Genomic DNA, 27781 nt, shown 5'->3' with positions numbered 1-27781 from the left:
TTGATGTGGGAGGGCACAGGTCATTATAGGCAGTGATACCCTTGACAAGTGGTTCTGGATGCTGTAAGAAAACAAATGGAGCAAGCCATGGGAAGCAAGCCAGTCAGAGCTCCTCCATGGCCCCTGGATCAGCTCCTGCCTCCAGGTTCTTGCCTTGAGTTCCTGCTCTTACTTCTCTAATTAATGGAGTGTGCCATGGAAATTTAAGCTAAAACAATTCTTTGCTGTCTAAGTGGTTTTTGGCCCTTGTGTTTTATCACAGCAATAGAAACACTAAGACATCACTCATCAAGGGAACTTTTCTTTGCAACATATGGAGACTATTAAAGAGAATCACACCTGGTAAAAATGTAAGGAACAACTGACTGTGGGGGGGCCCAACTCCAACCAATACATCTACAACTGCTGCGCCTAAGATCTAGGAACATGGAAGAAGAAGAGGTGGAAAGCTTTTAGGAGCCAGAGGACCAGAGTTTTTGCTGTGAGAAATGATAGAGAAGCTACACCTATGACAGTGTGCTCATTATATGGCTTCCTCAATAAGTCCTGAAAATGCATACCACCAACAGGTATGAGAACATGGAAGGGAAAAAATTCACAGTGCTTTATCCATAGGCAAAGAAGTACAGGCATCTAAGGAATACTGAGAGTGGAAGAAAAATTCTTCTCCAGAGATGAACCCTCTAGTTGGTTATCCAATACCATGTGGTTGTCCCCGAAATCAAATACATACAAATAACAAACTAAGCAAGTTGCATTTACATATTTAGGCACATATATATTTCAATGACTTCAAGGAGTCAGAACACATAAATGGATTGGAGAGAAGAAAAGGAAGAGAGAAAATGATGTAATTAATTCCTTTCTAGACTCTTCACTAGGCACGGAATGGTTTGGCACCTTGACTTTGCTTGGACTCTTCAGCCTCTAGAATGAGTATCTATCTGTTGTTTAAGCCACTAAGGCAATGCTGTGTTGTTACAATAGCCCTTCAAGGCTTGGTTATCAGCAGAAGCTAACCTTCCTCCTTTGTCTAAAGAGCTCAGATAAGACCAAATATCCTGGAGCTTGATGCTAAATGTCTAAGTCTGAAATTCTTGATTTCATACACCAGGCCTGTAAGGTGCAAATCCCTTCCCTTACTTATATGAGGTCATTGTTAGTTCTGTTTGTCCCTTAAAATGTCCCTCTTTCCAAGTACAACGTAGGCTTACATTTCATTATTCTCTATGGATCAGACTACATAGCTGATATTTCATCTGATGAACATGTGTGGTCTCTTTCAAGGAAGGTTGTCTGAACTCATGTGGTATAGACTGTGTTCTTTCTTCCTCTCTGGCCTTCTGTCTCAAGAACCAGCAACTGGATTGACAGGAGGACTGACCAAACAGAAGTCACCTCTGTAATACTGTACTCTGTCTGCCATACATTTGCTGGCATTATAACACACAAATACAGTTTGGAGTTATTTCAGCATAACTTGGGCTGTCCTGATTTTTTTCCAAGAGGGATCTGTGAGTAGATCAAAGCCTGGGGAAAATTTGCTCAGTAGAGAGTTCTCATTTTTCCCATTTGTTCATCTGGGGGCAGGGTCTTATGTGTGTTATAGTATATATGTGGAGGTCAGAGGATGAGGTGGCTTGAATGAAGTGTTCTCCATTGTCTTGGGCATTTCAACACTTTCCCCCTAGTTGATGGCATCAGCTGGGGAAGCTTATGGGGCACAGCTTTGCTGGAAGAGGTGTATTGCTGGGGGTGAGCTTTGAGGTTTCCAAAACCACATGCCATTTCCAGCTTGATCTGCTTCCTGCTTGTAGTGCAAGATACGAACTCTCAGCTTGCTGTTCCTGCTGCTATTTATGCCTTCTGCCACATTCCCTACCCTGATGGTGATGGACTCATCCCTCTGGAACCATAAGTCCAAATAAAACCCTTCCTTCTATAAACTGCCTTGACTGGGTTTTAGCACAACAATAGAAACCCTAACTAAGACAGGGGTAGGAGCTGGTTGTTCCCTTCCTACACTGTTAATGGTGATCTAGATTAAGTCACCAGGCTTGGCAGCAAGCACCCCCATTCCCTGAGTTTGTCCTCAGTACAGATTTCTCCATTAGCTCAAAAGGTTTTCTTTTCTACCTTCGGCACTTCAGAAGGCTCAACCCTGACCTTTTAGGTCAGCTCAAATACCACCTTTACCCTCCTGATATTTAATCCTGATCATCAAGTCATCAGCTTGATTAGATTGAGAAACACATAGGAGATTAGTGAGCATACCTGGGTATGTCTGTGAAGGCACTTACAGAAGTAAATCCCAGAGCTCTGTTCCAGTAAAACAAAATGCTTTAATTTGTTGATGGATTAAAAAACTTAGTAGATTCCCTCACTCAGGATGGTTTCTTCTAGTTCCATCCATTTTCCTGCAAATTTCAAGACTCCATTGTTTTTTTCCGCTGAGGAGTACTCCATTGTGTAAATGTACCACATTTTCTTCATCCATTCTTCCATCGAGGGGCATCTAGGTTTCTTCCAGGTTCTGGCTATTACAAATAATGCTGCTATGAACATGGTTGAACAGATGTCCTTGTTGTATGAGTGTGTATCCTTTGGGTATATGCCTAAGTGTGATCTTGTGGTAGACTGATTCCCATTTTCTTGAAGAATCACCATAATGATTTCCAAAGGGGCTGTACGAGTTTGCACTCCCACCAGCAGTGGAGGAGTGTTCCCCTTTCTCTACATCCTCTCCAGCATAAACTGTCATTGGTATTTTTGATTTTAGCCATTCTGACAGGAGTAAGATGGTATCTCAAAGCTGTTTTGATTTGCATTTCCCTGATGGCTAAGGATGTTGAGCACTTTCTTATGTGTCTTTCAGGCATTTTAGATTTCTCTATTGAGAATTCTCTATTTAGTTCTGTACCCCACTTTTTAATTGGATTAGTTGGTGTTTTGGTGACTAGCTTCTTGAGTTCTTTGTATATTTTGGAAATCAGCCCTCTGTCAGATGTGGGATTGGTGAACATCTTTTCCCATTTTGGGGGGCTGCCCTTTTGTCTTGTTGACTGTGACTTTTGTCAGTTTCAGGAGGTCCCATTTATTAATTGTTGACCTCAGTGTCTGTGCTACTGGTGTAATGTTCAGGAAGCAGTCTCCTGTACCAATTCATTCAAGGGTACCGCATACCCTCTCTTCTAAGAGGTTCAGTGTGGCTGGATTTATGTTGAGGCCTTTGATCCATTTGGACTTAGATTTTGTGCATGGCGATAGATATGGATCTATCTGCAGTCTTCTACACACCAGCATCCAGTTATGCCAGTACCCAGTCACAAAAGACAAAAAATTGTATGTACTTACTCATATGTGGATTTTAGACCTAGAGCAAATGGGTAGCAACCTACAATCCACACCACCAGAGAAACTAGGAAACAAGGAGGACCCTAAGAGAGACATACATGATCCGATGGAGAAGGGGAAAGAGACAAGATCTCCTGAACTAATTGGGAGCATGTGGGGAGGGGAGAAGGAGTTAGAAGAAAGAAAAGGGGAGAAGAGGAGGGGAGAGGAGGAAACGAGAGAACAGGAAGATGGAGTCAGGGGAAGAATAGAGGAGAACAAGAAAAGGGATACCATAATAGAGGGAGCCATTATAGGTTTAAAGAGAAATCTGGCACTAGGGAAATGTCCAGAGATCTACAAGGATGACCCCAACTAACAATCTAAGCAATAGTGGAGAGGCCATCTTAAATGTCCTCCCCTGATAATGAGATTGATGACTACCTTATATACCATCCTAGAGCCTTCATCCAGTAGGTGATGGAAGCAGAAGCAAACACCCACAGCTAAACACTAAGCGGAACTCCTAGAATCCATTTGCAGGGAGGGAGGAGTGATGAGCAAAGGGGTCAAGACCAGGCTGGTGAAACCCACAGAAACAGCTGACCTGAACAACGGGGAACTCATGGACCCCAGACTGATAGCTGGGAAACCAGCATGGGACTGATCCAGACTCCCTGAATGTGGGTGTGAATGAGGAGGCCTGGGCAATCTATGGGGCCTCTGATAGTGGATCAGCATTTATTCCTAGTATGTGAATGGACTTTGGGAGCCAATTCCACATAGAGGGATACTCTCTCAGCCTAGACACACTGGGGAGGGTCTAGGCCCTGCACCAAAGGATATGGCAGACTTTGAAGATTCCCCCATGGAAGACCTCACCCTCCCTGGGGAGCAGAAAGTGGATGAAATAGGGGGTCGGTCGGTGGGGAGGCAGGGGAGGAGGGGAGGGAGAGGGAACCGGGATTGACATGTAAATGAAGCTTGTTTCTAATTTAAATAAAAATACAAACTTAGTAGACTGTTTGCAGGTGGAGGACAGTGAAATACAGGCCTGCTTGAAGGAAATGGGTCACTGGACAGGGGTGTCCTCTAGAGCTGTATCTTGTCCGGAGCCCTTACTATTCCAGCTTTGCTTTGCTTTCTGTTTACCATGAAGCAAGCTGCCCTGCAGCGCACTGCCTGCCACAGAGGACAGAAACCCCTCAAACCATTGGGGTGAAATCGATACTGTTTTCCTTGTTTCTTTCAGGTGTTTGCTCATAGTAACAAACTAATGCATGCCACCATTGTGTGTAGACAAAATTTTTTTGGGGGGGCTGCCAGCTCACAAAAATGATACAGAGACTTATTATTAACTATGAAGGTTCAGCCTTAGCTCAGGTTTGTTCCTAACTAGTTCTTATAACAAAATTTAATCCTTATCTATTAATCTACACACTTTTATGTGGCTGGGTTATCTTTACTCTGCACTCCCCATCCTGCTTCCTCTCTGTCTGTCTAGCGACTCTGCCTTGTTTTTCCTCCCAGAAATCTTTCTCTGCCCAGGAGTCCTGCCTATTCTTTCCTGCCTAGATATTGGCCATTTGACTCTTTATTAAAGCAACCACAGTGATACATCACACAGTGTAAAGGAATATTCTGCAACATTTCCCCCTTTTTGTCTAACTATAAAGGGAAGGTTTTAACTCTAACATAGTAAAACTATATACAGTAAGAACAACTGTCAGGTTAAGAATTACATTTATGGTGTGCGTGGCCCCTCCTGGCTGCTGATCTGCTATGGGTTGATACATTCCAGATTCTGGAGTCCCTTCTACACCAAACCTCCCTCTACAATCCCCAGGGAAGTGCCTCTTATACTGTGATGGTGTCCCGGAGCTGCTGTACCTGTGCCCTAATGGTACTCACTGTACCACCTGCTTTCAGGATCCTACCCAATTCCCTGGCACCTTGGATGCCTTTGTGAAGATTGTGAGGCATGAGGACACTAGGACCCTGAGGAGGGCCTCCCAGCCACCCTGGCGATGACTGTGCCAGCTGCTGCCATCTACTTCACTGCCTAGGAGCAACTCAAGGCTTTCCTATGTGCTCAATCCTTGATCTCTGACCTCTACACACCTACGGTGGCTGGTGCCCTCGCCCGCATGGGCACTGTGACAGTCATCAGCTCATTGGAGCTTGTGGGGACCTCGCTGCAGGCTCAACATATGTCATACCTGAAGCTAGCTACCCGTGTTCAAGCTGCAGTGGCCCAGGGAAGCTGGTACACACTGTGGCTAGGCTGGGCTCCCACAGCCCTTCGAGATGGGCCCTTCTCAGCTCTGTACTGGTTCAACTAGGAGCTGGTGAAGAGCTGGCTGAATGGGCCAAAAGACCAGACATCTGTGGGTGCCAGCTTTGTGGCTGGTGGCATCTCAGGAATGGTGGCTGCCACCTTACTCTCCCCTTTGATGTGGTGAACACACAGCAACAGATCACACTGGGAACACAGCAGGCTGTGAGAGTGAAGCCCCCAAGAATTGATTCCACCTGGCTCCTGCTTCGGAGAATCCGGGCCGAATCCGGTACCAGGGGACTGTTTGTAGGTTTCCTCCCAAGAATCATCAAGGCTGCTCCCTCGTATGACATCATACTTACGAGTTTGGCAAAAGTTTCTTCTAGAGGCTCAACTAGGAACAGCCTCTGGGCTCCTGAAAGGTGAGTTGCAACCAGCTCTTGAATGGACAGGGACAGGAGACTGAGCCAATGCCTTCCTCCCCAGCCTAGTCACCCAGGCTGCCCTCACATTTTGATGCCTGCTGTTCCCCTACCACGATCACCACTCGTTCACCTCCAAGTTCAAGACCAAATCTGACAGCTGCCCCTTTCTTTGTATCCCCTTTATGCTTGCTGTAGCTTGGCCCAGAGGAATCAAGATCTCAGGCCAGGCAGCCCTGTTTATTCCCCGGTCTAAAGACGATGACCTTCTGTGAAAAAAAGAAGAAAAATTACATTTACAGGGGCTGAAGAGATGGCTCAGCAGCTAGGAGCACTGGCTGCTCTTCCACAGGTCCTGAGTTCAATTCTCAGCAACCATATGGTGGCTCACTACCATCTGTAATGAAATCTCTTGCCCTCTCCTGGAGTGCAAGCATACACACAGACAGAACATTGTATACAAAATAAATAATTACATTTACAATGTCCAGTTCATTTGCATTTGTATCTATTTTATCTTAGTCCACAGTTTTATTCCTAAATCATTTTTTGTCATAACTTGTATTACCCTCCTAAAAATATCTTTTTAAGCCAGGCTGTGATGGTGTACAGCTTTAATCCTAGCACTTGGGAGGCAGAGGCAGGTGAATCTCTGTGAGTTTGAGGCCAGCCCTGGTCTACAGAGCTAGATCCAGGACAGCTAGAGCTGTTTCACAGAGAAACCCTGTCTTAAAAAAAAATCTATCTATCTATCTATCTATCTATCTATCTATCTATCTGTATCTTTTTATGCCTTAAAATATATCTTTTAGATAAACAACTTAAGCATTTATGTTTCTCAACCTTATAAACTTTACAACTCTTATGTAAGTTTCTTTTCCGAATTTGATAACAAGGAAAACTGTAAAGAAATGACAGAGACATCTGGATTCCTGGAAGTCACCCCAAGATTCCTCTGTAATGTTGAGGGCACCCATCTTTGGCCTAGAATATCTGACAGACTTTTCTGTAAAGCAGAAATTTTAAAGGACTGTCCTACCTTGTCTTGGCAAAGTTCAGCAGTCACTTAATTTTGTGTCCTGCTTGTCCAATTTAGACAGCATGCTGTCAGCAGTCGAGGCAAGGTAGTTTCTTTGCCCAGTGGCTAACTTTTGCCACAAAGAAAGCAAACTCCAATATGGAGGTTCTTCAATGCCCAGCATTATTTTTTTTTCTGGTGCTGCTAGAAGCAGACATGTCTCATTGTCATGGAAAGCCTTATGCTATTAAAACATTTTAAGTGCCATATTCTGTAGGTCTTTGAAGTGTTTGAAGAACACTATATAAAATATTTCTTTGTATGACCTTGAAAACATGCCTAATAGGACTAGAAATTTGATTTCTATAGATGACTATAACCTGCATTTCTTTATTATCTTAAATAGTTTTCAAGGACTAAAACTTCGAATTACATTTTTTTTAATGAGCTGCATAGGCACAATATCTTAAACAAGAATAGAAACATATACAGTATAACAAAATAACCTTAAATTTGTATTAATATATAAAAATCTGTACCAATGTAGTAAAATATTTGAGACTAGTGTTTGTTTAAAAGTAGCAAATCCACCCTTTTATATCATTTCTATACTATATCCCCCCTTTCCCTTTAGAAAGAGACCCTTGAATCTAATCTCCTTTGCTCAGCTTTTCCCCTGACCATGACCAACAACAACTTGCAACCCCCACCCCATAATCCATTGAGTGACCAAAAACCACTTACCTCTTGGGAATGTGGGTATGGTGTTCTCTAGACTGCTTCCTGTTGCTTGGGGGTAATGAAGTCTTTAGGGAGCACTGAGAAAATTAGGATAATAGTCAAGTCCTGAGAGAGCTAGCTGTAATATTTATTGTCCAGTATCTATCTGTTCAATGAGAAAGCACAAGGCTCTTCTGTAGTCCTGGCTAGAATAGTCTGTGAGGCTAGACCATCTCAGCTAGCAGCCTTGAAGCTGTTCCGGATGCAGAATTCTGAGGAAACTGCAACAGAGGTACTCTAAGAGGCTGGATCACTTTGGCCACCTGTTTTTAGTGGTGCCTGGTTCCCTTGCTCTGAAAACACACAAAATTTCAAAGGTAACATACATATCTGTATTAGCACAAATAAGGAATGTACAGCGTGCACAAGTCAGCTAACGATATTTTTTTGTTCTATGTTTGATTAGATAAAAGGCATCTGTCAACTTTATAAGTCTGTTTGGACTGCATATACAAACTGTAATATAATAAGTCACGAGGACTCTGTAACCAACAAGGTTTATCAAATCTCATCCAATCTCAGAGCTATTCCCACGCAGAGGGATCAGTGTATATGTCACCTGTCCTGTAGCCTTTCCCTCATTTCTGTAGCCAAGATTCTCAGGATGCCTCCCTGAGTCGAATCTGATCATTATTAATTTTGAAGAAATCCATAGTTTTTTTGTTTCCTGTGGAAACAAAAGCATAACCTCTCCCCCAACACAACACATTTCCAAACTTCCATTCTGAAGCCAAGACATCCCTAAAGTATATAGGCTGGTTTAATTCAGCAGTCCCTTCCACAATCCATGTCTCTCAGCAGTTGCCATTCATTCATCAGCATTTAAAAAATTCAAAATCAACAAAGCAATATATAGAATCCAGACTCTCTGTTTATTTTCATCTTTATGGGGCTTATCCTTTTTGTATTATTTTATTTTGTCTTTAAAGACTTTATCTCATTATTTATAGCCTATTTTTAATGACTGTCTATACCGGTTTTCTTTTCTTCTTTTTCAGAGGTTTTCTCAGTCTGGACTGCTTTACTAAGTGTCTGCAGCCACACACTTGCAGAGTTCTCTGATGCATGTGAGTCAAACCTTAAACTACTAAGCAGTGGTTAGGCCCTATGCTGCTAGCACATGCCTGGTGGCTGGCTCCACCCTCTTCAGGTCAGTGAGAGTAGAGCCTTATGCCTACAGGCTGGCCTGGAGCCAATCTATCTGCCCTGACTCCAGTAGGTGCTTCTACCTAGTCTCCTGCCACCTAGTAGGTTGCTGCCCCCCATTCACAAACCCCATTTAAGTGCTCAGTATCAGGGCTTCTTAAAAGAGCTGCACCACTGTCTGTGGAACCTGCCCAATAGAGTGCTTTTCCAGGCTCTATGGAAATAGATGACCCTATATTGGGCATCATTTATAGGTGGACTTTTGCGGGGGTGGGGGAAGTGCCAGTTCACAAAAAAGTGACATGGAGATTAATTATTAATTATGAAAGCTTGGCCTTAGTTTAGGAGTTTTCCTAACTAGTTCTTATAACTTAACCCATGTTTATTAATCTATGTGCTTTTATGTGTCTCAGTTATCTTTACTCTGTACTGCTCATTCTGCTTCCTCACTGTCTGTCGACTCTGCCTTTCTTCCTCCCATCATTCTCTCTCTGCCCAGAAGTCCTGCCTATTCTCTCCTGCCTAGATATTGGCCATCCAAATCTTTATTAAACCAGTCACAGCAACATATCTTCACACTTTGTGAAGGAACATTCTGCAATCAACTCTGGGTCAGTTTTGGCTTAAGATTGGCAAAGTGAAATGCTTCTCCTTCCATCAAACTCCTTGTTAATAGTTTTGACTTCAGATTCCAATGTGATTAGGATTTTGTGTCTCAGTGCTCCAGATCCTTCCTCTGTAAGTCTGCCTTGACTTCCAGCAAGCCCATAATTTGCTTCATTAGACAACACCAGATATCTGCTGCTACAGCTGATCACATTGTTTCATGGCCCTTAGACCACAGCCCCTTAAAGAAACTTTATTATCTGCATTGTCAGGGGCTCCCAGATTAGGGGGTACTTAGGAAGGGATGGATCATCTTGGTTATCTGTAATTATTTCCTATGCATGATAGGAATGAAGAAAGGTCACTGGAACAGCAGCTTCTTTCCTCTCGTTTTCTTTGTGTCAAGCATCGGCAGTCAGTGGACATTGGTCCATTTCCTTTCTGCACTCACCATGGTTGCCTTTCTCATTGAGACCCAGAGAACAAGTTGCTCTCTTGCTGGCTGGAAACTGCATGAGTGGGAACTCAGGGATTCTCAGCAGAGAGCAAGTATATTGGATATATGAATTATTTGATGATATAGTATGCTTCCTTCTCTCCAAAATTTTAAAGTCTCAAATTATAATACTTTATCAATGAAATGTTTATATAATGTTGAATTGCATGAGGGAGATTTTGGACTTGGAGTTCAGCCGCTCAAAAAACATTAGTTATATATACATTAGTATATAAATGAGTGAATGTCAAAAACCAAGATGTGTACCAAAATTAAAATTTTCTATCTTATTGGTATCAAAAAATCAATTATATCCAGATTTGATTCTCTCCATTTTCTACAGTTCTCTAGATATATAAAAAATATTCTTCAAATGGAATCTGAAACAAACTGGTTTTTCCCCTATGGTCTGAGATTTTGATATGACACTCTTATTAGAATTCGTTCAAGAGGACAGAAAGATCTTGGCCACATATATCATGCTAGTCAAACACTCAATGCACGCAGATGGCATTCCATGGACGGGTGACCGGTTGGCCATCTTCTCACCTTTGTGTTTCCCTCTTGTGCAGCTATACTCTTCTCTTATCAGATATAATCCCTACTGTCTCTGAGATATAGGGGAAGGGAAGCACGTCAATAATCTTGGTCCCCATGCTTGGTGTTATATCAGAGGAGGGTGCAAGGCCCAGAAGATAGCAAAGAGGAAGTGGTGCACAATCTGGTAAAGGCAATGGCAGCGTTGGCAGTGTTGAAAGGGTTGCTTGAACTGAGCTCAGTGGTGAACAGGAGAGATCCCTCCAGGGATGTGGGATGACATGGTGCCTTCAGGGGGAAGAGCAGATAGATCTTCTGGGAACGGAACATTCCTCTGCTGCCTTCAGTCTCGTTTTCATAATTTTGTACAGTTTGCTAGCACCATATAGTAATATTCACCCATGTGCAAAACTGGTCCCATACCAAAACTTGATGGATTTGACTTAAAATGTATTTTATGTCCTTGAAGTCCATTTCACATGCTTAGGATTAATTTGTAAGTGTGTACCTACGTAAGCACAGTGTGTGACCCTCTTGGTGTCCTTGTTTGGCACCTGCACTCTCTGTGTAACCAAAGTAGACTTGGATATCCATCCAGAAAAATACCGGAAAAAAGATCTTTACAAATAGAACATAACATGCCAACTACTTGTTAAATTGAACAACTTGCTCTTGTTTGTATCTCTGCTACACCAAATGGATAACAATGGCAGCTACCAACCCCAGACCTTCCCAGCTGCCTACAAGCCAGACAGAACACAATGCTGCCATCCTCTCATGGAGCCAGTGACCACAGGAACCATCCAGTTCAGCTTTGACCTTTCCAGAAAATGAATGAAGAGGGGTCAGTTTGGACAACAGCTTTATGGTTTTTTTTAAGTATATATAAAAGCAACGTTGTGAAGGGTTAGAATTGTAAGTCTGTGTGATGGTTCACACTGACTGTTAAGTTGATGCGATTTAGAATCACCATGGAAACAAATCTCTGGGCCTATCTGTGCAGGAATGTCTGGATTAAGCTAATATTGATGGGGAGACTCCTCTTATGTGTGGCTGTCACCAGTCCCTAGGCTGAGGCCCTGACTGAACACATAGGAAAAGGTATTCGAGCACCAGAATTCATGTCTCACTGCTTCTTGCCTACAGATGGAATGTGATGAACTGCCTCACACTCCTGCCACCATGCCTTCCCTGCCATTAGGGACTGGGTCTCCCCAAACTTTAAGCTGAAATAAACTTGGGTTGCTTCTTACAGAGTGTTTTTTCTAAGTACCAAAGAAACTGACAGTGATAGGTTCTTCAGCATCACAACAACAGAGTCAGAATTCTTGTACCTCAGCTATGGGTTTGTTTTCTTGAAAAGCAACCAAGTAGAGTTCAATATCTGTGACTGAACCATTACAGTTTATCATTCCTTTGAAAATGGACTCCAAGGAATGGGACAAATTACAAGGTCTGTAGCTCAAATGGTGCATGAGTGAGCTGCAAGGGTCGTTCCAGAGTAATCTGGCGGGTGAGGTCTTTAAGTCATAGTGGCTAATATGATCAAGACATGCTTTGCTTATGTCACACTTCTATCCAAATTCACTTATTCTTATAAAAATATTTTTATTCATGGGTATATGAGTGTGTATGTGTATGTGCCTATGCATGCAGGTGCCCATACAGGCCAGAAGAGGGCACCAAATCCTCTAGGCTGGAATTAGAGGCAATTGTGAGGTACCCAAGGTGGATGCTAGGATCCAAACTCTGGTCCTCGGCAAGGGCAGCCAGTGTTCTTAACCCAGCCACCCCCCACCCCGAATGAATTTCTAAAAAGTTTGTAAAGAGCATCTCTGAACCTTATACAACTTCTTCCAGAGATACTGGTTGTCTTTAAAAGGTGAATCCATTTTTCCAGTTGTGGTTACCAGAGTGTATGCATGTATGTTTTCAAATAGAGGCCAGTGAAACAAAGGCAGGCTAGAGCTCGCCTATATCACAGCATGGGCAGTGTAGCATAACTGGCATCCACAGGCCAGTTGGCTTCAGCGGAGGGAACACAGAGAGAACTGACTTCATTTCCTCCATGCTGTTAGTCCCATGAATTCACCATCCCTCAAAACCCTGCAGTCAGCATGCACACAGTGTGATTTATTTCAAATCTGTTTTTATTAATAGCTTCTCATTTTCCTGCCATTGCCCAGAATGTTAATGTGAGGGAGAACAGGGCCTCGGCTTGAGAGGGCCTCCTCGCAGCTCCTGTTTTACAGGCAAAAGTCTTCGGAGAACTTTGCACATTAAAATGCCTTCAGCGTTTAGCTCAGAAAAGGAAGTGTGCTTCTGAAGACTGGTCTAGTTCCCCCCTCCCCCTGCCGCTTTTTCTATGTCTTTTAAAACTCAAATTTATCTTTCTTACAATGTTTCATCAAAATCCATTTTTTCCTTTCCTTTTCATTTCTTTTGGGGGATTTTTCCATTTCCATAAGTCAATTCCTTTAAAACGAGTTTTGTGCATTTTAAATAGCAAATTTGCAAATGAACAAGATCTGGCAGCTTGTGGGTAAGAATATTATTTTCACAAACACTCAGGAAATATTTGGGCGGCTGGAGGATGGAGCTTCACATTGTATTTTGCTAGGTCTTTTCAACTGAGCTTCGGTACTTGAGTTTCTCTATTGAAATCTTGTGTTTGTTGATTGCTTTGATGCTAGCTCTGCTTGTGGTGAGAACACACCAAAGCTGGAAGATTAACTGTGAGGTCCTTGCTGTCCCCACTTAGTCTACTTGTGTGGGAAGCTGCAGCTGGGGGGAACATGTCACACAGAGCAGGTGCGGCTAGGAGGGAGCATGATGCTTCCTTTAGACACCCCCAGTCCAGATATCAGTCACACAAACGGAGTTTTGATTTGGGCTGTGACAACAGCCTCTTTCCGATGATGTTAGTGGGACTGGTGTCTATGCCAAGGTCCTCCCTCCCTCAGCTTAGGCAGCTCCTAGTTGTGTGTGGTCTCATAGCCTCCATACATGGCTTTAGAAGGGAGTAAATGGGCTTGGTTTTGGTGGAGTTAATCTGCTTCCTAGATTATTACTCATTAGAGCTGGGTCTAATAGAGTCCCTATTATTAGGATGAGGCCATACATGGCAGGGAGGATGATTGATGGGTGGAGAAGAGTCAGGCTGAGGTTAGAAATGGTTCAAGCTCAGACAAAAAGCTTATAGCAAAAAATAATAATAATAATAATAATTGCCAGTGAATCCACAGCTGACCCTTGACTGAGATGTGGGGAGTTTTGTTTTTAGAACCATTTTTAAAATTGTAATAAAATACAGCTATTATAAAAATTTCCATCTGAACCACTTTAAAGTTTCCAGTTTTACAATTAACCACATTCTCATCAATGTACCTCCTACTCCCCGAGCCCTTGCAAAGCCCAGTGCCCCTCCTCTCAAAGCTCCTGCAGCCATGTTTGTATGTGCTCTCTTCCCAGGACCATTTTAAGTGTCTGGGTTGTGGGGCTTTTCTAGAAGTTGCTGGAATCTGTTAAGGCACTAAAGGAAATCTCTAGGCACAAGAGAATCCAAAGGAAGATTGACTCATCAGCCACAAGAAGGGTTGGGGCGGGCCTCCTTAAGGAGACAAGGCCTCAAATGCCATCAGATCCCTGTCCTGTTCTGTTCCATGACCAGGCTTTTTCCTACATGGCAGCTCCATCTCCCCTCTGTAGAAAGGTTTCCTCTGCAAGGTAGAAAACATGGCTACCAACATATTAGCTTCATCAGCCAGCAAAAAACCAATGTCCAAAGTCTGTTGTATAAATTCCTGAGTCACATGTCAGAGACTCATGTCTGACAGGAAGGGTATTATCATTGGACCAGTCAACTGGGACGGGGAAAGTGGCATGAACCATCCTGTCAGAGTCCATGGAAACCATACAGGTAGTGGGACCAGCTGAAAGTGCTCCCGGAAGAAAGGGCCAGTGGCGCTGCACAGATGTACCACCAGACAGGGCGCCATCATGCTCTCCTCCTCTACCAGCTGTCCATGAATGTCAAAGACACTTGTGCACAGCATGGCTCCCACTCTGTCCGTGTTTAAGTCCTCTGTGGGACATCCACCCTCTGTAGATTTTTTCTTTTCCTTTCTTTTTTTAATTTTAACTTTTTTCAAGACAGGACTTCTCTGTGTATTCCTAGCTGTCCTGGAACTCACTCTCTAGACCAGGTTGGCCTTGAACTGAGATTGGCTTGTTTCTGCCTCCCTATTGCTGGAATTAAAGGCATGAGCAACCACACCCAACTTATTTCCATCATCATTATTATTTTCTGGCTGTAGAGATGCTCAGAGGTTAAGAGCACTTGTTATTATTGCAGAGGACCTGGAGTCAGTTTCCAGTGCTGTCATGGTAACTCACAACTATCTGTGACTCCAGTTCCAGGGGATCTGATAGCCTCTTCTGACGAGACATGCATTTGGTATACATACGTGTGTGAAAGCAAAGCACTCATATACATCAAATTTAAATATATCTCTTTTCTAAGATACTAGAGATCAAGCCAGGGTTATGAGTGCTGGAAAAGCAGCCTGCTCCTGAGTCACATCCTCGTAGCTCCCTTTCCTTCTAACAACAGGATATAACTAGGTAGTCATCTGCAGAGTAAATGGCTCATGCTCACCTGATCACTGTTATGGTGTCAAAATGTGACTTTCCTTTGTGACATTTTTGTGCTTTACAAAAGAGTCTAAGACTAAAATATCCTGTGTGACCATTGTTCCAACCTGCACCATCAGTTGGAATGTGTGGCTTCCGGTCCCCTGGTCACTCTTCTGGAATCAGCCTGGCAGCACTTTGGGTCTGGAGCAATTCTCAGCTGCTGGCAAGGAGACAGAGAGAAGTCTGCCCCTTGGTCTCCTTATTAGCCTAATTCCCTTGTTTTGTGACATTTAGCCAGGCAGGCTCCATCTGCGTTTTTATATTGCCCAGATTATCCTTGCTTGTAAAGAACCGCTTTGGCATTTGGGCTGAGCAGATTTACACAGGCAAACGCTTCATCTCCAAAGTGTATTAGCTGAGGAGCAAAATCCAACTGGGTACTGGGCTTTCTTCACTGAAGGCTGGGCAGGGTGGGAACACCAATGCAGCTTTCCCCCTGAGTCTCCAAAGAAACTCAATGCTCATCTGCTCCTCAAGGTAAGTCATGTGAAGCCACTTGTACTAATACCACTTGGCTTACTGGACAGCATTTTAAAGGCCATTCCCCTCACTGAGTTGCCAAAGACATTGCAAGGTGTGCTATATGCTCTGAAGCAGGTGGGTGCCAGCCACAAGTTTGACAAAGGCAGAAGGCTTTTTATCAGCGCTACAACATTTTTGATGGCAGATGTTGTCCTAGGTTTTCCTGCCTAAATAATGAGCTGGAATAACAGAATTTATGTCCAGGAGTTTTTCATCTGGACATGAGTTGGAAAATGGAGTGGAGAGAAAACCACTTACAGAGTGCCAGCCACTCAGGCATGGTGCCAACCCTATGCCCAGAAAAGCATAAGGTGTACACTCTACCCCAGGGGGCCCACAGTCCATCCCAGGAGCCATTAGTGGATAGCTTCCATATCTTCCCGAAGTCCATTTTCCTTACTCTACCAACAGACACTTGACTTCCTTCTGACATCCTCACTTTGTGCTCAGATTGTCTTTTCTGTATACTTACCCTTCTCAAAGGTCACAATTAATCACATGCCTGACAGCTAATCAGTGAGACTTTTCCTTCTTCCTGATTGGTTCATAAATGGACACATGATCCAATGCTGATTAATGCAATTAACTTCAGGACTTACTTAGATTTGAACTCGTGGGTAAGAGTCTTGTTTTCCTGTTTGTTGTTTAGCTGGGGAGAACTCAGTCCCTCTAGGTAACCAGTCCAGAAGCAAAGAGGGCTACAGGCAGGACATGAGCACACCTGGCCCCTGGCCAGCTGGTTGTGGGAGGCAACTTGATCACTATCATATTGCATGGGTCACACTTTAGCTAAGCCTAGAGAGTGGCCCCTGTCACATAGCCTACATCACACATGCCCAGCTTCTCTACCTCAGACATAGGTTGTACATTAATCAGCCTCCTTCATTGTGGTGCAAGGTTTTGATTCCCTGGAATACTTTTAAAAGTAAACACATTTGGGTGTGTGGGGCTATCCTTTAGACCCCCGTGGTACTGTTCTCAATGCTTATGTTAACCTCTTACCTAAAGACTGGATTCATCACTCCCCCCACCCCAAATCTCCTTTCCTTTCTTTCCCTAAAACTCTAACATTGACAAGATGGTGATATAGCTTCTGTACATACACATTTCTTCAGTTTGCAGTGGAGGAAGCTAGAGTGCACAGGATGAGCTGGGATTCAGATCCAAACAGTACACTTCCAGAATCCATGCTCTGCTAGCAAGACTCATATAAACCGGGCACCTCTCATTTCCTGCCAGCAGAAAATTCCTAATCCTCTTCCTAGTTCTTTGTTTCAGGAACAAGTCCCTTCCAGAACAGTGTGCTAAGACCTATCAGAAGTATCTGTCTATGGGCTGGGCAAATACCCTGGCTAATAGAGCTGATCTGTGTCTGAAGAACCCAAGAACCACAAAAGAAGCTAACGGTCCAGTATAGTGCCTAGAAGGGCTTGTAACTTTGTTTGGGCTCCTGACCCCTCTGACACCACTGCCATCTGTACAGTCTTTAAGGATGGCATATGTCAAGGCTCTTAGGCTTGCAAGCAATAAAAACTCAGTTTAAAGCAGCTTACCCTCAAGAGAAAACAGTTGATTCCATTAAGTGCTAAGGGAAAAGATGCAGCCAGGTCCTCTGGATGATTGGAACAGAGACAGGGCTTTTCCCCAATTACTAAGAAAGATTTTAAAACAATTTTGCTTTATTTATGACCACAAATATTTCCCCAGGGTCTTAAGTATACCTAGGCAAGCATTGCACCACTGAGCTATACTTTAAAACTCTTTAGTTTGAGACAGGACCTCACTGAGTTGTCAAGGCTGGCTTTGAACTCACCCTGTAACCCAGATTGGTTGTAATGTTACTGCCTCAGCTTCTTACTTAGCTGGGATTACAAACCAGAGCCACTACACCCAAAGTACTGTATTGATTTTTGTGTTGTTTCCTGCTTCATCTGGGTGTGTGGGATTCATTCTCTCTGACCTATGTGAGCAATGGGATCTCATTTGACACTGAGGTCACATCTACACCCCCAACTCCAACCTAAAAGTGCCCCAGAGAGAAGACTTTTGTGAGTCACCCTTGTGGCTGAGGATCTGAGAATTGAGGTGACAAAACAAAATGACTCAAGAAAAAAAACCAAGGGAGGTCCTGGTTTCACAGCCTAGAACTCTGTATAAAACAAACTGAGGCAGTTTCCCTAGGGATCAACCTACCTCAAGACCCTGCAATACCACTGTTGGGCATATACCCAAAGGAGATACATCACACCACAAGGACATTTGCTCAATATGTTCATAGCAACATTATTTGTAATAGCCAGATCTTGGAAACAACCTAGATGCCCCTCAACTGAAGAATGGATAAAGAAAATGGAGTACTATTCAGTGATAAGAAACAATGACATCCTAAAATTTGCAGGCAAATGGACAGAAAAAACCATCCTGAGGAGGTAACCCAAAACCAGAAAGACAAATACAGTATGTACTCACTCATAAGTGGATATCAGACATAAAGCAAAAGATCCCCAGTCTATAATCGACAACCCCAGAGAAGCTAGAACCCTCTTCTAGAAACAGATGGAAGCAGATGCAGAAATCCACAGCTAACCATTGGGCCAAGCTCCTGGAGTACAATCTAAGTGAGGGAGGAGAGATAATCTGAACAAAGGAGTCAAGACCATGATGGGGAAACCCACAGAATCAGCTGACCTGAGCTAGTGAGAGATCACTGACTCAGGTCTGACAAATGGGGAACCTGCATAAGACCAAACTAGACACCCTTAATAAAGATGACAATGGTGTGACTGGGACAATATGTGAGGCCACTGGCAGTGGGTCCAAGATCTAACACTAATGCACAAACTGACTTAGTGGAGCCCATTCTAAGTGGAGAGATACTTTGCTCAGCCTAGACACAAGAGTGTGGGGGTGGAGAGGTGCCTTGGTCCTGCCTCAGAGAGATGATGGGACTCAGTAGACTTCCTGTGGGAGGCCTAACCCTCTCCAAGGAGCATGTGGGAGGGGGAGAATGGGAGAAGTGGGAGGAAGATGAGGGAAGGGGAACTGGGATTGAAATATAAAAACTAAATTAATAAAAAAATTAAATTAAAAAAATTTCAGAAAAACACAAACCTCAGAATGAATTATCCCTTTGTCCAAGGGAAATGTTTTGACTAAGGTGACCCAGAATGCTACCTTCAAATTTTCTTTTCTCTGGTTAAGAATTAACAATGCAGTTCACACACCCACGAAAATTGCTTTAGAAAATACAAAGACGTGGATTTCCTACTGGGAAATGGAAGGCTTTGTGAGGCCAAGTACCTTCTGTTTCTAAACTTTAAAAGGGGGAAAAAAACCAGAAACAAAATGTTGAATCAGATAGTCCTTGTCCAGGTTCTTATGCCTTATTTTTGTTGTTGTTTCTTTGTGTGTTGTCTGAGATGAGCCCCAAAGGCCTCAACTTCTTTATTCCCCTATCTCAGTCTTTGGAGGGCTGGGATTACAGGTATGAGCCATCTACATCTGATGTTAATTGTGAAAAATAGGAAATGGCCCAGTTGGTTTTCCAAAGGAACTGGCAGTTTTGATTTAGTCCTCTGCACAGATGCCAGGCTAATCTGAAAAACAAAAACAAAAACAAAAACAAAAAAAACCAAAACCAAACAAGGTTGACTGTGATTCCCCACAACCTGCTGGTCATCAGAACTGTGCTCTGTGAAGGATGCCTAAGCTATGTTCATCTCTAACTCCTCCATCTGGCTTGGAGCCTTCAAGTTTCGTGTTATTTTTCCTTCCTGCATCATCATCTCTCCTCCTTTTAACTCACCCCAAATATCTTCTGTTGAAATCTTGTTCTGCATTCACCTGTGTAGAAGACTACCTAATATCACAGAACATTCTAGTCATTTACTGGCTGCACTCTGATTTATTGCCATTTTTCCCGTTCTGTAGTATCCGCAGAAATCTGGGGAAAACTCCATCTCCCAGTCTTCCATGCTTAGCAGTCTCCAGGCAGGGGCATTCAATGGAAGAGAAAGGCCAAAGGATAGATCCAAGGAGTGGTCTTCTGGTTGCGGCTGCCTCCTCCAGAGATAGCTCTGTCTTCCTGTCTTTGCTGTTACTAACTTCTCTGCTGCTTTACCAACCCTGTGTGGCTTCCCAGCTCTTCTGATGCATCCCCATATTTACCACTCACCATCCAGTTGCCAATAGGAATTCGTTTTTCCTGCCTGGAGCACATCTGGAAACAAGACCACAATCTAAGGCATCTTCAGGGCTGGAGAGGTTTCCCAGTGGTTAGAGGACTTGCTGTTTTGCAAAAGCCCCGAGTTTGTTTCTCAGTATCCATATCAGACAGCTCACAACTGTCGGTAACTCCAGCTCTGGGAGATCTGCGATCCTCTTATGAACTCTGCAGACCTCTGCATACACACACACAAACACATGCATGTGATAATAATCAAGTAACTCTTTTTTTTAAAGCTTAATGATTTTGTCCACTGTTCTTCCATAAACAACATCATGTATGTGCAATTGTTTCAATAGCATCACTTAATTTTCAAAAGGCAACACAGCCTGCATTATTTCCAATTGTATGAAATAATAAACAATAGTTCATTCCAGTACTTTGTTTAGAGTAAAGAAAGATACTGTATACCCTTCCAAAGCTCTGCAAATGCATTTCTATTTGTACACATTTATGCTAATGGGAGAGAACCATACATATAGCTCTGAAACTTTGTATTAGTTTGACAGTATGTTTTGGACAGCTTTCCTTAACTGTACTTATAAATATATTTCAGCCCCTTTTCATTAGTTACCTGGAGTCTCCTTGTATTTATTAAATTGATCCAGATGGATAAATATTTGTGGTGTTTTGTATAGCTTGCAATTGTAGGCCTATCCATTATACAAATTACTTTGTATATTGTAACAAGCTTAATAAACTTTGAAAAGAGTTGTTAAGGTGAGGGCTAAGGAGATGACTCAATTTGTAAAGTGCTTATTCTGCAAGCATGAATGTCTGAGTTCAGATCCCTAGCACACATGTAAAAGTCCAGTGCTCAGGGAGCAGGCAGTGCCTAGGAGTTCACTGGCCAGCCAGTCTAGCTGCAACGGTGAGCTTAGGTACAATGAGAGACATCATTTCTCTAAATAAGGTGGGAAGCAGCAGAGGAAGACACCAAGAATTGACCTCTGCCCTCCATACATGTGTGTGCAAGGGCAAACTCACACTGACACACACGTACACACACACACACACACACACACACACACACACAGAGGTATACACTTTTATGAATTAGATATAATCAAACTGGCTTTCAAAGCACCTGTCCTATTTCACATTGTTCTGAAAACCATTTGTAGGTATTATTTACCCCTCGTCTTTACAAAAGTGTTATTGGAAGATTTTGATTGCTGATCTGGAAGGTGAAAAAAGGCTGCTTAATCTCCAGCTGGACTCTGCTCCTCATCCCCGAGGCCTTACACTTATTGTATACACATGTGTGCCCCGTCTCTATCATCATTATTAATAAAACCTACTCTTTTCCAGGGCTTCTATATGCCAGAGCCTGCGCTGAGCTCTATGTGAATTTTCTCCAAATTTAACAATCTTACAGGGCATATGGCTTCCTTACTTTGCAGAGGAAGAAACAGAAACTCAGAGAATCCAAATTCTGTGATGTTTAAAGCCCCAGAGCTGGAATTCTACAAGAACATATCCCCTGAGGCTCTGATCTTTTACACTGATGGATTACAGCTGGGCAGGAAGGTTAATCTACTCTTCAATATCGCTCTCTGATTCTTTGGTCTCTTAGAGGTAAGGATGTCTTACCCTGTTAGTCAAGTGAATGAATTATCAGATATAAAATTAAACAAAATATGTTAATTTATTTAATGTTTTATGTTTATTAAGTGTATGTATGTATGTATACTACATGCATGCTTGGTGCCTGAGGGTGTCAGAAGAGGGCACTGGATATTCTGGAAGTAGAATTAGAGGTGGTTGTAAAGTACTGTGTCGATGCTGGGAATCAAACTTGGGTCTTCTATAAGAACAAGTGCTCTTAACCACTAAGCCATCTCCAGTCTCCTAAATCAGAATTTCTTAATGGAATAGAATACTTTTCCCATAGCAGTTTGATAAGTTGTGAGTTGCTTTGTAAGCTGTTACTTTCCTTCCCATGACAACATGAGCATAACACTTGGTACAAGTCAGGCATCAAAAAGTATTTGCTGGGTGAGCAGATAAAAGGATGGATTCTGCCAGGCAGTGGTGGCGCACACCTTTAATCCCAGCACTTGGGAGGCAGACACAGGCGGATCTCTGTGAGTTCGAGGCCACCCTGGTCTCCAGAAAGAGTCCCATCCAGGATAGCCTCCAAACAATACAGAGAAACCCTGTCTCAAAGGATGGATTCCAGGCTGTTGAGCAGCCTTCCACCTCTGAAGAGGACCAATGGACTAGAAGACTGGAACCCACTCCGCCCCAGTGTGGCCCCAAGTATCTAGCACTGGTTCCTGAGACCAGTCATTTATGAAGTTATTTGATGTCTATTGGTAATCAAGCAGAATTCACACAAGAGCCCAAGTGCCTCTTGCTGGAGAGACTGTGCAGGCCAGTGAAGGGCATGTCACAGGGTGAGGGCAAGCTAGTTCTTTCAGAACTGTTTCTGATTAGGCATGCATGGAGAGGCTGGAGAGCAGCAACCTCTCTGCCGTGCTGATGAGGTCAGTCCTCCTGGAACCCTGGACCCCATTCAAGCTGCCAAGAAACTACTGATCATAGATTCACTTAAGCTTGAAAATCTGTATTCAGCTGCCTCTTCTGCCCAAGTTGAAAAATGGCATTGAGCTACTGCCTTTTTGAGTCTCTCCTGAAACAATATTCTTGGGGCGGGGAAGTGGCTGTCTCAGGCTGCATATATAACATGATCTCCTGTGAGTATAGAATCTGAATAGAAATGACCTGACCCCCCAAAACCCTGGCCCAAGAGGATGCCAGCAGCATCCAAAAATCTCACTGGTGGCCACACACAACCTGCTGTGTCCATGTTTCTGGTCTCTGCCATTTTGCTTTTTATCCTGTTTAATACAAATAATCCTATGGATTTGGGAAAGGCTGACTTGCAGCCTTTTTAATTTGGGTCAAATAAAGAACAAACTCATTTTTTTTTTGATTTTTCGAAACAGGGTTTCTCAGTATAGCTTTGGAGCCTATCCTGGCACTCGATCTGCAGACCAGGCTGGCCTCAACTCACGGAAAGCCGCCTGCCTCTGCCTCCCAAGTGCTGGGATTGAAGGCGTGCGCCACCAACACCCGGCATACAAACTCATTTCTTATTTCACCATCATTTCTCTCTTCTCTGAAGCAGATTCCAGTGTAGGTAGGTGGTTGTATCCAATGTATTGGGATTTGGATAGAGACCCAGTTGACATGAAGATGTGATGTTTCCCAATATTTGTATTTAGTTGTTTATTACATGAGAATTCATTCACATGTGCTATTGTTCTCTTTGTATATCATATATATATATATATATATATATATATATATATATATACATTTGCCAATAAAAAATTATTCTGTTCCCAGAAAAAAAGTGGTACTTTGTTTACAGTTCTGACATCAGGGCTCAACTGGGCAAGACTGCCCCTCCCAGATTCCAATAATCAATCTGGGCCTCCTGAAATTACAACTTATCAGCTCCAAGCCGGAGGTTCCCAGCATCCTCATTGGGTTTGATAATTTGCTGGAATGGCTTCAAGGGTGCAGGAAGTCACTTAGGATACCACCAGGAATAGCATGGGACAAAGTACACAGAGCCTGGCAGGCTTTGGAGCCTCCATGCTCCCCCTGGGCTTATTAAGTCTAATTGTTGAAGTGTTTGCAGACTTCCCTCTCCAGCATCCCTCTCTCTTTCCTGGAGGTAAGGTGCTCCTCCAGAGGCTATCTAAGGTCCCCACTCAAATACATCTCATTAGCATAAACTCAAGCGTGAGCATTAGGGTCTCCTTATAGAAAGCAAAAGACATTGCTAATATTCAGGAAATTCCAAGGGCTTAGGAGCTCAGTGGCAGGACAGAGGATAAAGACCAAATGTATTTATTATTCTTTATTCTCTTTGGCACTTCTGACCGGCTGTCATCTCTCTTGTGACTGTACATTCATAGTCTGGGCTGCCATATTAGGTTAACCTTTCCTCTGAGGTAAACACCTGAGTTGTTTCCAGGTTTTGCTATTATCAACAGTATTCTTTATTCTAAATCTCTTTAGCATCTTATTTTCAACTCCACTCTGATGAATCCTCTTTGATGATGATAAAGACGAGGAAAATGAGTCAATGTGTTTTAGGACAGCATGAGATGTTTGGATTAGTCAGGACCCTAAGGGACTCATAGTGCTTTTAAAGTGCCCTTCCCCTTGTTGATTTACGTGCATTCACCTCTGAGGTTCTTGACAGTTGAGAATCAATTTCACAACCATATCATAAAAACTGGAGGCAACAAAATAAATTATGCTGAACAGCTTCCTTTAAGTCAGAGATTTAATACTAGTAATAAACGTACAGAATGATTCACTAGCTGAGTGCAAAGTAAGACTTCTGAGAGGAGAAGAGGTCTTCAGAAACGAAAAGGCAATGCTGACATTTAATCCAACAGTGTAAAGCTGCTCAAGATCAAAGGGACTTTGAAATTACAGTTCCATAAGGCAGCTGGTAGAGAAAATCTCCAGGGACTCTTACTGTGTTCATTAACAAATACTTGTAAAAAACATTATCATGTAAAGAAAGAGGGAAACCTTTGATTGTGAAGGTAGACATGCCATTGCTGCGTCCACATCAAAGCACTGACGTGTGTGTCTCACTGTAGAGAATGTAATGTCTAGCCTTTTCTCATCAAATGATAAAAGGACATTGGTGATTACTTGATAAAATGCTGACAGGAAACTACTTTTAGCAAAACAAATGTCCCCAGCAGTCAGAGAAGCAGGTTTGAATGAGCAAAGCATTGCTGTGGTGGAGTGCAATAAGTGACATGCAGCATGCCTGGGTAGTCTGAGTGACAGCTGAATTCTGACTGAAGGAAAAAGAAACAATCATAGGCTTCAAACATGAGAATTCCTAACAGGGGATCTAGAGTAAGATTTCATTTCTGAAACATGACATTTCCTTTATGGGGATTCTGCCTCTGAGAAGCAACTCAAGTTAACAACAACAACAACAAAATGAACAGATGTGGCTCTAGAGAAAGTATCCTCCACCCTTACTTTCTGGGGTCAAATTCAATTAGACTGTCCCTCTGCATCAGAAATTCCCATGGTCTCTCCACTAAGGGTAGCAATGACTGTAGCTTACCAACCATGCAGAGACATGGTTTCAAAAAACTAATAGGAAGGTTTTCTTGACAGTTAAGTTGTTTAATACCTTGTACCTTAGTGCTATTGCTTGAAAAGTTTTGCTCCCCTTTGTGAGATTGTGTCATTTTCTTTTTAATGGATATAAACTGCCATTTGCTTGCACAGCAGAGCCAGAAGATCTTGGCTAGCATTTGTGTGGTGGTGAGTACACCTTTGAATTGTGTACTCTCATAATGTGCTATAGTTTGAATCTGGAATGTCCCTGTCAGACTCATTCTCTTCCATGGCAATATTCTCAGGTAGAATTGTGGAATGGTTGATCTGACATCGAGGCCTCATTCATTGATGATTCTTAGCTGAATGACCTGGTGGGAGATGGTGGAGAGAATTCTCAACAGAGGAATCTGAAATGGCTGAAAGACACTTAAGAAAGTGCTCAAAATCCTTGGCCATCAGAGAAATGCAACTCAAAACAACTCTGAGATACCATCTTACACCAGCCAGAATGGCTAAAATAAAAAACACCAATGACAATCTATGCTGGAGAGGATGTGGAGAAAAAGGAACACTCCTCCATTGCTGGTGGGTGTGCAAACTTGTAAGACCACTTTGGAAATCAGTATGGTGGTTGCTCAGAAAAATGGGAATCAGTTTACCCCAAGATCCAGCAATTCCTCTCTTGGGCATATACACAAATAATGCAAGTTCATACAACAAGGACATATGTTCAGCTATGTTCATAGCAGCATTGTTTGTAATAGCCAGAACCTGGAAGCAACCTAGATGCCCCTCAACTGAAGAATGGATAGAGAAAATGTGGTACATTTATACAATGGAGTACTACTCAGCAGAAAAAAGCAATGGAATCTTGAAATTCACAGGCAAATGGATGGAACTAGAAGAAACCATCCTGAGTGAGGTAAACCAGTCACAAAAAAGACAAACATGGCATGTACTCACTCATATATGAATTTTAGACATAGAGCAAAGGATTACCAGCCTACAATCCTTTTCACCAAAGAAACTAGGAAACAAGGACTCTAAGGGAAAAATGCATGGACTCCTGAGAATGGGAAGGGGCAGGATCTCTTGAGCTAATTGGGAGCATGAGGGTAGGGGAGAGGGAGCTGCCAGAATGAGAGGAGGAGAAGAGGAGGGGAGAGGAGGAAATGGAGGACCAGAAATGTTGAGTTGAATAGGGGGAAGAATAGAGGAGAGCAGGATAAGAGATACCATATCAGAGGGAGCCATTATAGGTCCGAAGAGAGATCTGGCACTGGGGAGAGTTCCAGAGATCTATAAGGATGACACGAACTGACAATCTAGGCAATGGTGGAGAGGATAACCTGAAAGTCCTTCCCCTATGATGAGACTGATGACTACTTTTTATGCCATCCTAGAGCCCTCATCCAGTGGCTGATGGTAGCAGAGGCACACACCCACAGATATACACTGAACTGAACTCTGGAACCTAGTTGCAGAGAGGGAGAAATGAAGATCAAAGGGGTCGGTAGCAGGCTGATGAAACCCACAGAAACAGCTGGCCTGAACAAGGGGGAGCACATGGACCCCAGACTGCTGTCAGGCCAGAACAGGACTGATCCAGACCCCTGAACATGGATGTCAATGAGGAGGCCTCTGCACTCTAGGGGGGCCCTGGCAGTGGATTAATATTTTTCCCTGGTGTAAGAAGGGACTTTGAGAGCCCATCCCATGTCTCCACCTGGACACATGGGGGAGGGCCTAGGCCCAGCCCAGGATGATGCGGTGGACTTTGCGGAGCCCCCTCAAGGGCCCTACCCAGCCTGGGGAGTGGAGGATGGATGGGGTGGGGCACGTGGGAGGTTGGGGGGAGGATTGGCGGGAGGGGAGGGAGAGGGAGAAGGGATTGACATGTGAAGCAAGCTTGTTCCTAATTTGAACTAATAAAAAAAAAATTACAAGCAAAAGAGTTACAACCTAGCTGGAGGAAGTAGTTCTTAGAGGTGTGTGTGCCTTTAAATGACATATTTTGTTCACAGACACTTCCTTTTTCTCTCTCTACTTCCCCCAAATGAACAGATTTATCAAATGCTCCCTGAAATGATGGTTTGCTTTAACATGGTCCTAAAGTGTAGCAATATTGATTTCCCCCAAAACTCCAAACATGCAGTAACAAGCCCTTTGTCTTCTGCCTACTCTTAATCTTAAAAAATCTTGGCTTTTTATTCCAGAGGCTTTAGATTTAGTATCAAATGTTCAGGAACCAGTTCCTTCAACAGAATTAGCATTGCTATGCTTGAAAGCAAAGATGGCATAGACCAAGCTATCACTTTCCTGTGAACATTATCCCATTTGATTCTTATTAATTACCTTTTATATCCCTTTTAGAGATGAGAAAAGCAAGATTCTAAAATGTAGTTTGTCAAGACCATACAGACTACACTCAAGAAGCCAGAATTTGAATGAATATGGACTCAAGCACAGGCTTCTGCGACTCTCACTAATTACAAAGGGAGGTAGGCTGCTGTACAGACACCAATGGGTAACTTTTATCGAGTTTCTCTGTGTCAGAACCTGTGATAAGGGTTTAATGCATCATTTTCTAACCAAAATCTCATTAAGA

At 43.0% G+C, this 27781-nt stretch overlaps 1 pseudogene; it reads left to right on the top strand.

The window, feature by feature from the left end:
* The first annotated feature begins 4486 nt into the window (after positions 1–4486).
* Positions 4487–6030, top strand: LOC100774606 (annotated as a pseudogene).
* The last annotated feature ends 21751 nt before the right edge of the window (positions 6031–27781 follow it).

The sequence above is a fragment of the Cricetulus griseus genome, chromosome 3 (assembly GCF_003668045.3).
Source record: "Cricetulus griseus strain 17A/GY chromosome 3, alternate assembly CriGri-PICRH-1.0, whole genome shotgun sequence".
In the NCBI taxonomy this organism is placed as follows: domain Eukaryota; kingdom Metazoa; phylum Chordata; class Mammalia; order Rodentia; family Cricetidae; genus Cricetulus; species Cricetulus griseus.
The sequence above is the reverse complement of the archived record's forward strand: the minus strand, read 5'-3'. Positions and strand labels throughout refer to the sequence as shown.